At 36.8% G+C, this 9,465-nt stretch overlaps 1 pseudogene; it reads right to left on the bottom strand.

The window, feature by feature from the left end:
* Window positions 1-7,783: 7,783 nt before the first annotated feature.
* Window positions 7,784-8,158, bottom strand: LOC109697410 (large ribosomal subunit protein eL31-like; annotated as a pseudogene).
* Between the last annotated feature and the right edge of the window lie 1,307 nt (window positions 8,159-9,465).

Raw genomic sequence — 9,465 nt, 5'->3', positions numbered from 1 at the left:
TCTTTTCTTCAAGGCATTTCCCATGGTTTGTAATTATACTTTATGTATTTGTTCTGTGTTTTTCTCTCCAGTTTGACTTAACTTGCAGAGCTGTGTTTATGTCTGTCTATCTTCCCAGTGCTAGCACAGTGCCTGAAGCACAAGAGGTGCTTAATGAATGCCCGTTAGTGCCCTAGGCAAAGCCAATCACTTCTTACTGGTGTTTTTGAACAAGATGTTTTTTGTTGGTACTAGGTTTGAACTCAGGGCCTCACACTTGTCAGGCAAGTGTTCTACCATTTGTGCCATGCCACCAGCCCTTTGTTGCTTTAGTACTTTTTCAGCTAGGGTTTTGCATTTTTGCTGAGGCTGGCTTTCAACTGCAATCCTCCTACCTATGCCTCTTGTGTATCTGGGATTATTGACATGTGCCACCACATCCAGCTTTAAAAAAGATGTTTGTGTAATTAGTGTTTTAATGGTTCCTATTTTTTGTTGTTTTTGTGATATGACTGCATTGTTCTGAATTACTTATTAAATTGTCTATCTCCCCCAATTAGACTGTGAGTGCCTCAATGTTTACTTTATGTTCGTTATGATTAGCTCAGAGTCAATCACATACCAGGGGGCACATATTTGCTTGTTGTTGTGATAGCTAAAATGTGGAATTTAAGGAATTGTATTATTTAATAAAGGTCAGATAATCTATCCAAGTACATGTTTTCTCTGGCCCACAGTCAGCCAGCAAGAGCCTCACTCTGAATCTGGATGATCCTGCCAGGAAAGAAGGGGAAGAGCCCTGTGAATTTCAATGCTCAGAATGTGCACAGGGGAGTGGCGCTGAGAAGCGAGACTTTTAACCCATCCTAAGTAAACTAGGCAGCAGTCTCTACATATGGTTGTAGGGAATTGTGGTCTGTAAACTGAAGAAGTACCAGACCACCCTGCAGGGTAATTTGCTATTTGCCTGATAAAGATTTTCACTTTTCTTCTGTCAGATGTGCATACCCTTGGTTGTGATTCAGCCAGGGTTAGAGAAGAATCAGAACATGTTTATTCTTCCTTTGCATGCAGTGTTTCAGTTTTTCTTGTCTAAGACTGTTCGGACTGCTCTAATATAAAAGTCTGGGTGGCTTGTCAAAAGACAAATTTAGTCCTCACAATGCTGGAGGTTGGGAAGTTCAAAAATAAGATGCTAGCAGATTTGACGTGTCATGAGAGCCCACTTTCTGGCTCGCAGATGATGGCATTTTTGCTGTGTAATCAGAAAATGAAAGGGTTGAGAGAGCTCTCTGGGGTCTCTTTCACAAGAGCACTAATCTCTTTTGTGACCTAATCACCTCTGTAAGTCCCCACTTTCTAATACCAACATATTGGTGATTAAATTTCAGCATATGAACATCCAGCCTATTACATTTCTCAGCATTTGAATTCTCAGGTTCAACAAATTGGGGAAATTAGAAAAGGCAGAAAGAGAGAATGTGAAACAGAGAAGAAGCCAGTCTCATTTCAGTTCTCTAAGCATTTCATTCAGCAACCACACAGGGAAATAAGAAGTAAATGCATGTATCCCATCGGTTAGGAATGGGGGGAGTCTGCAAGGGAATATAATGATCAGAAATACATAATGAGGGTCACACAAGAAGTGTATGCCACATATATGATAATTTGAGGATCTGGAAATTCATATCTGATTGGGAACATGAAAAATATCATGGGATTTTAAGGTATAGAGCCACTGACTACAGTTACTAAGAGACATTGGGCTAAGTCAGTTTGTTTCTTTACTAGGGCACTTCGCTGTTTTTGGTCTTAACACAAGTTATAAAGAAACCCGTAAAATGACCAAACAAACGACCTCCATCAATCTGCAGTTGGGGTAGGTGGTAGGGGTTCAGCAGGGCTAGCAACGGCATCTCTTTCTTTTCTTTGCCAGAAAACAAGAATTTCTTCCACTGTTATGTTTCTTGGTTCTTGGCTGCCTTTTTCCCCGCCAAGATCTTGGAAATTTGAAAATTGTGGTGCAGTGAACAAGTCCTTGATTATGCTTTTAATCCAAATCCAAATAAAAATTTTAATCCTAAAGAAATGTAGTTGGAAGAGGATGATAGGGACTGTTTTGAAGATGAGTCAAAATGGGCTTGTCATTGTTGCCTCTGGGAGCAGACCTCTGAATACACTTCAGAAAGTTTAGTTCCAAATCCTGACTCCAGAGTGAACCTTGTTTCCTCCACAACTTATTTTACATCTTGTTTATGTTGCTCAATCAACACCTACACTTTACATCTCACTTTCTACATGTACTCCTTTTCTGGTCTTTATTGCCGATGGTTTATATGGCTCCAAATACCAAAAAGATGGAAGAAGAGTTATCTTATCCAAATATTCACCACATCATGACTGACCTAAATATGCTCTTTAGTGCTGAATCTTAAATTTAAGGGATGTGCTTGCTTACATCTGGGATGCTCTGCAATTTGACCAAGAGCAGAAAAAGTGCTCAGCAAATATTTACTACAAATATTAAGCATACAACTAAAAAAAATGACATAACTAATTCAATACTGTGCATGTGCTTTGAACCATGAACTCAAGAGGATCCAAGGCATAGATTTAAGACACAATTCATTAGTGTGGACAAGACTCTTCAACAGTGCTTATATACAGGATAGCTAGGAATTATTTAGATAGGGTAAACATACTTATTTGCTGATTAGCTTTTCCTGCAAATTTTTGTTCCTGACAAGTGACTTTGATTTGTTGTTAGTGAGTCAGAGCCTGGCTCATTTTTACGTGCTATGGTAGCTATGTACAGAATGTAGAGCAATTTAAACAATGTCGAATACCATAAAAAGAAAATAGGTACATAAAGAGCTCAAATAATTAAACAATGAAAGAACAAACAATCCAATCAATAAATAGGCAAATAATTGAATAGCTACTTCTGTAAAGAAGGACTACAAATGACCAATGAGCAGATGAAGAAATGTTCAACATTCTTAGCCATAAGCGAATGCAAATCAAAATAACATTGAGGTTTGGGCAGGGTTATGCATGTCTGTAATCCCAACTATTTGGGAGTAAAGGTTGGAGGACTGTAGTGCTATACTGGGCCTGGGTAAAAGTGTAAGACCTTATCCAAAAAATAAACTAAAGCAAAAGGCCTGGGGGGCATGGTTTAAAAACACAACACAAAATGACATTGAGATTCCATCTCACCATGGTCAGAATGGCTATCATCAAGAAACAAGAACAATTGCTGGTAAGGATGCAAAGGAAAAAGAACTTTCATTCACTGTTGGTGAGAATATAAATTAGTTCAGAAACTGTGGAAATTAGTATGGTGGTTCCCCAAAAAACTAAAACTGTCCTGGTATAGCATAGTGAAGTTAGCGTACAGTAGAGATAGCTGCACACTCATATTTATAATTACACTATTCGTAAGAGCCTTGGTACTCATAAATCAAAGAATGGATAAAGAAAACATGGTATAAACACACAAAATGGATTATCATTCAGCCATGAAGAAGAAGGAAATCATGTCATTTGCAGGAAAATGATTGGAACTGGACATATAAGCCAGACTCAGACAAACATCTCATTTTCTCTCATGTGCAGAGTCTAGACCTAACAAAAGTGACAGGAATGTAAATGGGGGATGAAACAAGGGGGTGGAAACCAGTGGGGAGAGTAAGAGGAAAGGAGAGGGTGATGGGAATGGTAATTAAAGTTCTTCATATGCATGTACGAAAATAGCATAATATAACCCACCAAAATTGGAGGGGGTATAAGCAAGTAATAGAGAGGGTGAATTTGATCAAAGTATGTCGTATGCATGCTTGGAAATATCACAGTGAAAACCCTTTGTACAATTAATAAAACAACTCATAAAAAAACCTATGATATATTTGAATTGCATCAAAATGTATGCAAAAAAATCATGACAATAGCAATTAAAGGAATTGGAACAACATTTGCAACAAAGTTTGATAAGAAATAGTTAATCTATTTAGTGTCAATGTACTCAAAAAAAATTAAGCAGAGATGCACTAGAATCCCTAAACTGAGCAAGAGAAATGAATAGGCAGCTCTCTGTAAAGATAATTACACAACTATTTACTATATAAAATTAGTAACACTGAATGTGATAAGAGGTAAAAATGAAAAATTATATTGACAGATAAAAACCTCACATAACAAAGGTGGAGATATAAACGTATTTGACCATTCTGTGAAGTAATATAGTTATTTGTATCAAGAAATTAAAATTTTTTCGTATCTTTTGACCTAATAATTTTGCTACTAGGATATATGTTAAAGATATAAACAGAAATGCATAGAAAGATATGCTAACAAAGATACTTATTGCTAAATTGTTTCAGAAAAAAGAAATCAGGAAAAAAGCAAGATGCTCCAAATAGAAAAAACAAAACTCAATATATGGTGTTTTCCTATACTGGTGATATTTTGCATCTTATGAAAATTAAATTTCAAGATAATTTTAGTAGAATGGGAAGGATTGTGACACAATGCTGTATGAAGCATGATTGATAAAGAAAATAAAATAAGTATACAAAGCCAAAGATGGCAGCATGACAAAATGCAGTGAGCTTACTTTTATGAGGCGATGGTAGGTGGTAGCTGAATTCTGCTTTTATTTGGTCTACATTCTCCACATTTTTCACAGTAGGATGTAGCATAAATTTGAGGAAGAAAAAAGAAAGAAAAGGAATTAATATAGAGAGGTGGAAAAACTTGGGCCACATTCTAAAAGCCTCCACCTCTGGGGCTCCTGACTTCACATTCTTTGGATGAAATGACTGTCATTTGCATTCTTTTCCTGAACCACTTTGTTCTGTAGCCCACAAATAGATCTTTTGGATGCAGGAACCTCAAGAGGATTTATTCCATTGTCAAAACGAAATCAAATCAGCATCAGCGTGTTCCATTGCTGTGGGTTTGAGGTTAAGGTTCTAGATTTCGTGAGCTGGAATTTTTATCACTAATGTCATGCGTTAGGTTGGAGGGCAAGATGAGGGGAGATTCAATTTCTTCTATGTTATAGTATAGGTTCTGCATGATATACATAGGGCTATACATGGAGCACTAGCTAGAAATATTAAAATCCAGGAATTATAGTCAATTCTAAATAATCCAGAATAATTGGTTTTTAATTTTTTAAATTTTTTCTTAATTTAAAATTTTTCTCCATTCTCATTTCCAGTTTATTTGCATATTTATTAGGAAAACTGCTGATTTCATAGACTTCTGTCTTAGCCCATGAACTAAATGGAAGAGATTTCTACAGGGTAGCTTTATTGCACAACTGGACATTGAAATGCAATGAGGAAATTTTAAAAAATCCTCATTGTTGGATAATTACCACAGTTTTGCATTCATTTCTTGTAATATAATGAAAATTCCCCTCAGAGCTGGTTAAATCAAGATTTAAGAGGCATGATTGTCCACGTGGAGGAAAGATATGATTTCTCATTCTCAAAGATGACAAATAATGATGGCAGGTATTGATAAAATTTAACAGTGAATTTTTTCTTGGTCATAACATTTATCATGAAAAAGCCTTTGAAATATTTCTTCAAAGTGATGGAAAAAATAAAGTTTGGATTTTAAAAAAGTTTAAAAATAGAGCGACTATCTGGGAGGTCTGTCAAGTAACCAAATAACCAATGATGTTTATATAGACTCTTAATATTATAAAAAGATAGAGAATATTTTTTACCCCCAAAGTACAACAGTGTCTGGTACAAACTGACAGCAACTTATAATTTATGAATAGTGGAAAGATTTGTAATTTAAAATAACACTTGTGGCAGCCCAGTGATATAATAGGCTTAAAGATGTTTAACATAGAAAAAACACAAAATGAAAGTGTTTGCCATTTCTCCTTAGAGATTCTAGTTGGTACAGCAAGCCGCTTCACTGCGGGATGAGCTGTGGGGCCCACATCTAGGTTTGGGTAGGCTGAGCATGAGGCTTTCTTCACAGCATAAGTCATCTTTCTCTTTTCTCCTGCAAATGGTTTATTGATAATGGTTTTATCTCAAAAAAACAGGAGCCAAATGCAAAAGGACAAAATGATCTCCATAAAAGAAAAATATTCCTGTCAGGAGTAATATAAACAGTTTTAAAAATAACTAACAGTGATTTGTCATTAAAAATTTGCTTTCCGCTTGCAGAATCATTTTTACAATCCCAGGTTAGAGGAAATTATTTCTTATTTTTAACCTCCTAATCTCTCCTTGGCCTGGTATGACCGCATTTAAAACCTGGCTGAGTAGGCTCAGAAATTCAAAGGCCTCATGTTTTCTCTCTTGTGTGGGAGATAGACACAATACAAATATAAGCAATATTATGAAAAGCAGGTCACGCTAAGGGGAGGTCACATGAAAGAGGGAGGGTAAAGGAAGGAAGTTAGAAAGGTGAATATGGCTGATGTACTTTCTATACAAGAATGAATACAGAATTTTTAAACCTGTTGAAATCACCATAAGAAGGGACTAAGGCAGAAAAGAGAAAAATAGGAATGAGCTAATTTGGGTTACATATATACTTGGAAATGTCACCATGAAACTACTTGTATAGCTGTCTTAAATAAACAAAAATGCCTTTTTATCCAAAACAGAGAACAGGAAGGTAAAACAGTTCCTGTCTGGGAATTGGTACCAGTAGCAAGGGGGAGAATATAAGGAAAGAGTGAATGTAGTAGAAATATTAGTACTCAAGCATGAAAACATAAAAATGAGACATGTTGAAACTATTACAGGAATGGGGGGAGAAGAGATAAAGGAAAATGTTGGAGGGGGTGAATTCATTATGATATAGTGTAAGAACTTTTGTAAATGTCACAGTGTACCCCCAGTACTATAATAATATGATAATAAAAAAAATAAAACCTAGATGAAGAGAAGGAAGGATGAGATTTGGAATGGTGGATCCACTGCTGTTTGTACTTTGATCCGGGTGCTGAACTGCAGCAGGTGATAGGAAAAACAAAAAGTGAATGTTTAGATATGACATTCATATGAAAATAAGCTTCAGGCTATTTGGGTACATCTGGATTTGAGAAGGCTGGAAATATGCATGGAATTGCTTGTGTTTTACTCTTGCTATACATATTTTAACACATTGATATCCTGGCCTAGAATGGGTTTCTAGATATTTTAATTTGGGAAAGGACACCTATTGGTTAAAAGAATGTCATTCAAAATAAATAAACCCAAAATATCATGAGAATATACTGACCCAAATAGTACAGTTAAATTTAAGACATTAAAAAAATTACATTATGCTCTGGCCAAGATGGAGCTATAGAGATTGAGAATACCTTCTCACTTGAAATAATAGACCACTAGACACAATGTATGAATAGTTTTCAAGTCACAGAGCATCAGACAATAGGGGTCAATGACTTCTGAGAGATGGGCAAGTGGGCAAGTGGCCACATCCCATGAAGGGAGAAGGAATCAGTGGGGGTAGATGACCTCCTTATATTGAGAAAATGGGTCTAAAAGTCAAAATGCCAGCAACCTTTGTTGTGGAAATTGACAGTTTCTAAAATTCATATGGAAATGCAAAAAAAGCTCTAGTATAGCTAAAATAATTTTTGAAATGTGGGTAACTTACATTACATGATTTTAAGATATTAGGAAGGTATAGGTGCCTGGACAGTATTGCATTGTCCTCAACATGGAGAAAAAGATCAGTGAAAGAGAATAGAGAATACAGAAGCACACGTGCATGCTTGTGGTCAGTTGATTTGCGTAATTTTATTTTCACTTGGCAGTTAGTTCTCATCCACATTGACCGTCTGTAAATTTTGAATGCAGTAACAGGGACATAAGTCACCCAAATATAGAGCTTATTTGGTGAATCTTCATCCTCATTATGTTTTCTGGATAACCGCAAGTGATACATTATGGAACATTTCTTTATTCCTTTGGCCTAGACAGCTTTGTTAAGCCTGGTATAGACACACACATCTGGACTCTCCTTCTCCTTCATGGCAAATTTCCAGATCTCTTTGCTGGAGGACCACACTTCTTAAAGTCCAGTCCATGGATGAGCTTGTGAATGTTAATAGAGTATTCTGGAGATACCACCTGTTGATGGCAGACTAGCCCTTCTCACAATCCTTCTTTGTGGGAGCCATTCTGCCTCGCCCAAGTTGGAAAGGAAGACCACTAGAGATTGTGGTAGGGAAAGCCAGGTTGAAAGCATAACTTCCAGGTCACCTGGAGGTGGAAGTGAGGAAAGGGGTAACTTTTTTTTTGAGACAATGTCTTGCTATGTAACCCAAGACAATGTATTGTTGTGACTTTGAACTCAGGATCCTCCTGCCTCAGCCTGTCAATTGGCTTTTTTTTTCTTCAAGTTTTAGAAAGGACTTATTTAGTATAACAGGATAAAAGTAGAGAGAAGTGGGAAAAGAAAGAGAAATATTTCCTGCTCCCCATGCAGGAAATGGTGGCAAACACTACCTGTCAATTGATTTTTGACAAAGATATAATAACAATGCAGTATATGACGGATAGTTTTTACAAGTGGAGGTAGAGAAATTGAATATTCATTTGCTATGAAATGAATTTAGATCTCTATACAAATTAACAAGTTAATATAGATATTAACTTGAAATGGATCATAGGTAGAAAATTTCAACCTAAAATAGAATATTGCCAGAAAAAAAAAGTGAGAAACATCTTGTAATTTGAGTTGTGCAAAAATTTCTTAGATATTCCATCAAAGGCATAATTAATAAAAGGCAAAATTGATAATGATGACATCATCAAAATTAAGAACTTTTGTGAGGTGTGGTTGCTCATGTGAAGATAGGCAAATCACAAGTTTGAGATCAGTCTGAGAAACTCAGCAAGACTCTGTCTCAAAATAATTGGTATTTTAGTGGTACTTCAGTTTGAACTCAAGGCCTCAAGCTTGCTAGACAGGCACTCTACCACTTGAGCTGCATCCAAGCCCTTTTTCAGTTATTTTTTACCAAGGACATCCTAGACCACGATCCCCTTATCTATAGCTCCTGAATAGCTGGAATTTCGGGAATGAGGCAACACACCTGGCTTGTTGATTGAAATGGGGTCTCGCTTGCCACAGTCCAGCTGCAGCGGAGGCTCTGACTCTGGTTTTGGAGCTCAAGTGGTGAATAACGACACAAACTCGTGATTGTGTCAGGCAGCAATGGTGTAGCTTATTTTCTGAAGAGTGTATTTAAGCAGTGCAGAAAAGCAGGAAGGAGTACCTGGCAGTTCCCAGGTTTCTCTTGACCTTTGTACTGGGATTGGCTGTCACATTGCTATGGCTATGAGCCCAAATGCAGAACATCATGTTCTCAGGACTGGGTCTTCTTGGTCCCATGCAGAGAGAGAACAGGGTTGTTCAACAACTGTCCGCTTGGACTGTTTCAATCTCTCTTAGGGCTGTTGCACAAAACCTACAGTGACTCTGCTCTTTTCC

The sequence above is a fragment of the Castor canadensis genome, chromosome 1 (assembly GCF_047511655.1).
Source record: "Castor canadensis chromosome 1, mCasCan1.hap1v2, whole genome shotgun sequence".
Lineage (NCBI taxonomy): Eukaryota > Metazoa > Chordata > Mammalia > Rodentia > Castoridae > Castor > Castor canadensis.
This window is presented reverse-complemented; position numbering and strand designations above follow the sequence as displayed.